Raw genomic sequence first — 6154 nt, forward strand, 5'->3', positions numbered from 1 at the left:
GAAAGACTCCAAATAACCTAATCTCACAACTCAAAGAGCTGGAAAAACAAACAAAAAACCCCAAAATAAGTAGAAGAGAAATAACAAAGAACAGAGCAGAAATAAATTAGAGATTTAAAAAATAATACAAAAGATCAATGAAGCTGGTTTTTCAAAAAGATAAAGAAAATCAATAAACCTTTAGCTAGACTAACAAAGAAAAAAGAGAAGACTCAAATAAATAAAATCAGAAATGGAAAAGGGAGCATTATAACTGATACCAAAGAAATACAAAGGATCATATGAGACTATCACAAACTATATGCAAACAAACCGGAAAACCTGGAACAAACGGATAAATTCCTGGACGCGTACAGCTCACCAAAGTTGACTCATGAAGAACTAGAAAACCTAAACTGACCAAGAATGAATAATGAGATTGAAGCAGTAATAAAAAGTCTTCCAACAAAGAAAACCCCAGGACCAGATGGCTTTACTGCCAAATTCTACCAAACATTTAAGGAAGAAATAACACCAATTCTTTTCAAATTCTTCCAAAACATTTAAGAGGAGGGAATACTTCCAAACTCATTCTATGAGGGCATTATTACCCTCATACCAAAACTGGAAAAAGATACAACAAAAAATAAAACTACAGACCAATAACCCTAATAAACATAGACACAAATATCTTCAACAAAATACTAGCAAACACATTAAAAAGCAAACACAGAATTCAGCAACACATTAAAAAGATCAAATACTATAGCCAAATGGGATTCATCCCAGGGATGGAAGGGTGATTCAACATAACGCAAATCAATAAACGTGATACATCACATCAACAGAATGAAGAAAAAATAACCATAAGATCATTTCAATATATTCAGAAAAAGCATTTGACAAAATCCAACACCCCTTCATGATAAAAACACTCAACAAACTAGATATGGAAGCTATGTACCTCAACACAATAAAGGCCATGTATGACAAATCCACAGCTAATATTATACTGAAAGGACAAAAATTGGAGGCTCTTTCTCTAAGATCTGGAACAAGACAAGGATGCCCACTTTCCCCACTCTTATTCAACATAGTACTGGAAGTTCTAGCCAGTGCAAGAGAAAGCAAAGGACATCCAACTCAGAAAGGAAGAAGTCAAACTATCCCTATTTGCAGATGTCATGATTATATATGCAAAAAAAAAGGCTAAAAACAAAATGATCTTTGATTACGTAATTCTTTGATAAGTAAGACTAGTTTAATATTGCTGATTTGATGGAAACAGCTGTATTTTCTATGTAGACAGCAAAATACCTATGTATTTATCTTTGAGGTTCTTAAATTTGAACAACTGATATTCATAAGCTATAAAAATGGTTAACAGGAAAATAACTTGAAATGATGAGTAACCTTGTCTAATACCTAAGTTTTCATAAGTAATCTAAATATAATTGTTAAAAATAAATAAATTTAGGTAAATGTAAATGAGTTAAATGTTTATAAATAAAATTTTCAAGTAATTTAAAGTCTTGTTAAACTATGTTAAATTTGTGATAGCTATTCATCAAATGTCTGAGTCACTTCCAAATAAGATTTTAAAAAACTGAAACATAAATAGGTTTAAAATAAATATCAGTTCTTGGATTCTTAAATTTTACAGAAAGACTAAATATATTTAGGTCTATGATACATATAAAAAATTACAGTTATGAGGAAACATATTTTTTAAATTATAAAATGGTTCTCATCTATAAAATACTGACATGTGATAGACAGGTCAAAACTGCTTGCTAAGGCCAGCCTGTGGCTCACTTGGCAGAGTGTGGTGCTGATGACACCAAGGCCACGGGTTTGGATTCTATATAGGGATGGCCAGTTGGCTCACTGGCTGAGCATGGTGCTGACAACACCAAGCTAAGGTTTAAGATCCCATTACCAGTCATCTTTTTAAAAAAACAAAAACTGCTTGCTTCCCAGGTTTTCACTAAAAATTAAGTTTACTAAGAGTTAAACAGTCTAATTAATATATATAATTTTGTATACAAAGTATACCAAAAAATAAAATGTATCTTTGATGAGAAAAATTATAAGAAAGACATAAAATGTATTCTTTATTGAGGAAAAAATAATAATTTTGTCTAAATTTAGAGGTTATTAAAGGTTGTTTCAAAAAGTAAATTTTGGAAGAAAATAATAACAAGATAGAAAGGAACCAGTAAGTACGAGTGGGACAGATATGAAGAAAGTTATGGGTATGAAGATGTATTTTTGGTTAGGACGGTTAAAAAGAAAAAATAATAATTTTGTATGAGAAAGATTCTTATGTAGTACATTTTTGTCCTAAAATAAAATGACTCATTATGTAGGAAACAGAAAGTATAGGGTAAAACAGGAGGTCTAGGGGCTAGCCAGTTAGCTCACTTGGGAGAGTGTGGTGCTGTTAACTCCAAGGTCAGGGGTTTGGATTCCCATACTAGCCAGCTGCCAAAGAATAAACAAAAACCAGAAAGTCTGTAGTATGTTGTGGAAATTAGTAGGTCATAAATGGTTTGTGAAGGGTAAATTTATGAAAAAAATTATATGTGTGATCTAATTAGAAGGGAATTATTCATGTCTCTCTAAAAATTGAGGTTTGATATTAAACATACACTGATACAATTGATACAACATGAAAAATTTGGTCCCCTATGTTAGAATAACAAGGTTTTCTTGAAGTTTTGATCTGCTCTTAGTAAAATTACAAGAGGTTTTGATTTTTAATTCTGAAATCTGTTTCTTTTACAGCTATCTTCTGCAGACAGTTTATATTTCTACCACATTTCTTCCTGAGATCTATTTAATTTCCCTGTTTTCAGGTTGGGAATGCTGTCTTCATTTAAAATGGTAATTTTATTCCTTGATGTAGAGTTTTCCTCTGAAGCTTCTCGGATGCATATCTCAGAAGTTAACTTTGCTGTATATCACTGTATGTGATTTGCAGGTCATACATACCACTGCCTTCAGCTCTCCCTATTTCTTCACTTGGGAAGGTCTTCACTGATAACGCTCTTTAACTTTTTCATCAGTGCCTATAACTTTTTTTCTTTCTTTCTTTCTTTTCTTTCTCTGGTTTTAACTCTGCTTTTAGCACCTGACACCAAAATGTTCTGTCTTGAAGACCTAGAAAAACAATATCTTTGCTCCAGTATAATTTGATTCTGTACCCTCGACTTTTCTTGATGTGTCTGAATTGTTTCATGCAATCAGGAAACCTCCTGTGTTTTCTAAGAGCCATGCATTTCCCTGATCAAGGTACTAGTTTTTCTTGTTTATGTTTCTCTATAATATGGTGTACTCTCATAACCTTGGACACATTCTTCCTGTGTCTGATTAAAGTGAAATTCTTTTCATTAAGTTTGACTTACAGGTTATCTAAACAAGCTTCCCATTTTAAAAAAAGAAAAGGTAATCATACTGAAATATGAGGTACTCAGTTTCCATGGACTCAGATTACAGGACACACTGGGTTTCAAGCCACTCTCCAAGATCTCAGGCCCCTCCTTTAGGCCCTCCCCTAGAAGAAAGTTACTGTTGCTTGTTAGACCTATTTTCAGCACCAGTGAAGGAATTGAGACCACAAGGGGCTGACTTATGCAAATCTAGTGGTTGGGCATGCTCAGTAGAGAAGGGTTATATAATCCTGGTAGCTGAGCATGCTCAGTAAAGTGAAATTTATCCTTTGAATGACCTTCCACTAGAGGTGCTAAAGAGCTCAAAATATTCTAGAATATTGGGCCGAGCCCGTGGCGCACTCAGTAGAGTGCTGCGCTGGGAGCGCGGCGACGCTCCCGCCGCGGGTTCGGATCCTATATAGGAATGACCAGTGCACTCACTGGCTGAGTGCCAGTCACGAAAAAATGACACAAAAAAAAAAAAAAAAAAAAATTCTAGAATATGGGGCCAACCCATGGCACACTCAGGAGAGTGCGGCGCTGGGGCTGGGAGCGCAGCGACGCTCCTGCGGTGGGTTCGGATCTGGTGCACTCACTGGCTGAGTGCCGGTCACGGGGAAAAAATTTAAAAAAAAAAAAAAAAAATTCTAGAATATGTCTAGTGCATGTGATAGAATCTTACCAACGAACATGATCTAAAAAGAGATGAACTGTGCATGCGTAAGACTGTGTTACATAACAGGGAACCACCTCCTTAATTGAATATTCATTAGATAACATGAACATGTATTAGACAGCAAAACTGTTAAAGCTGAATCCTGGCAGATGGCAGGGTTGTTCACTTTCCTGAGGCCAACCCACACTTCACTGGCTGAGATGTGTATGATTTATTTTTGTGTTAAGCTTACTTTATTTTGTGTGTGTGTGTGTGTTAAGCTTACTTTTAGCAGGTGGCTGCTCACTCTTGTGAGCCAGCCTGCACTCTGTACTAAACTTTAAGTGTGTATTTCTTATTTTTGTGTTAAACTTGGAGTGGGCCTTGCTCTGACTCTGGAGCTAGGCCACACTCTCTCTGTGAAATCTGTATCTCTTATTCATTATATTAAACCTGTTCTTGCTTTCTACTGTGACTCTGCTCTTGAATTCTTTCCTGTGGCGGAGTCAAGAACCTGGTAAGAGGACAGGTTGGGTTGAGGCCAGCTATCAGGCCTCCCAGACCCTCTCCTCCAACATCAATACTACAGGAGGTTTTTCTTTACCTTTTTGGTAACTGGCCTAAAAAGGAAAAAAAAAAGATTTTTTCATTTTATCAAGATAGTTCTTGATTACTTGGGAAAACTGAGCTTGGAAAGGGTAAGGTCTTCCATCTATGTAGCATCTGTATTGCTTTTAAAGTCTTTTGATTATCACTCCAGTTAAATGAATGCCTGATATTTCACAGTGACCCATGAACCTGTTTCGATCAAGCACTTTAAACCTTTTGGCATCTTTGACAGATTCCTTAGTGTCAAAATTCTAAACTTAGTTTTAAGATTTTTCCATTTGGGACCCTGGAGAGCCTCAAAGGATGCATCTCTCATCTTGTAGATATATTAAAAGATTAGCCTTGTTTGGTAAATTGTATAGGAAGCACTATCAGATGATAAGTGATACTAGACCTTCTTTTCATTACATGTATAAGTATGTTATTAATATGAATGTTACAAAGTTATATACAATTTTTAAAATCTAGTATGTTATCAGTCATAATTTTAGTTATGTTAAATCTTCTTTAAGGTTATATTTGCATGGATCTCATGGTCTTGATGTAATACTATCATTTTTTAACTCCCTAGGAAGTTAGTTATAATAATACCACTTGCCTTTGGAAGCCGAGTGAACCTCATTTCTGGGTTCTGGTCTAATCCCAGTCACTGAGTCTCTGAGTGACTTGGAATAAATTACCCATATTTGAAAATCACCAAAGGGTCTGAATTTAAGGTTAACTCTAAAGGATATTTAGGGACCACAGCAGCAGGAGTCAGGAGGACCTTGTAGTCTGGACCTCACCTTCACAAAGGGTCTGAAATTTAGACTTTTGGTAACAAGTCCTTAAGAAGTCATAACTTCTGAAGTCAAAGACAAGATGGCAATAAGTTCATCATTCAACTTTTTTTCCCCTCTGGAAATGATGCTAATCATTCATCTTTATATATGTTTTCATAATCCTGTTACGACTTTAGGGATTACACAATTATTTGATCTTATACATTTTTAGGTGTTGAAAGTATTAATTTGTTAAATATAAACATTTAAAATATACTGTAATTTTTGACACAGTTTTGGAATTTTAATTTTAAGACAGTAAGAACTCCCCAAAATGGAAAAAGTCTGAATCCCCTGTATCTCTGTGGATAATTCCTTTTACTAGGAGTCAACTCTGCACTTGGCATTTACTAACATTTCCTTTCTAATCTTCACAAGCCTGTGATGTAGGCACTATAATTATCTTCATTTCAAAGATGAAGAAATTGGGATTTTCAGAAGTTGTCAAATTGCTTCCTCGCACACAGCTAAGTGGTAGAGCCATCGCTCGAATCCAGAAAATCTAATTGCCCTTCCTGAGCTCTTAGTCCCAATGCTGCGCTAGACTTTAACGGTCCCATTTTGGCTGCCAGCTAGAAACGACTTCAACGGTAACACTCTATGAGGACATAAGGACTCTTCCCCTCCCCCTCTTCCAAGGTCGCCTTTTTCAAAGT

Source organism: Cynocephalus volans, chromosome 8 (genome assembly GCF_027409185.1).
Source record: "Cynocephalus volans isolate mCynVol1 chromosome 8, mCynVol1.pri, whole genome shotgun sequence".
Lineage (NCBI taxonomy): Eukaryota > Metazoa > Chordata > Mammalia > Dermoptera > Cynocephalidae > Cynocephalus > Cynocephalus volans.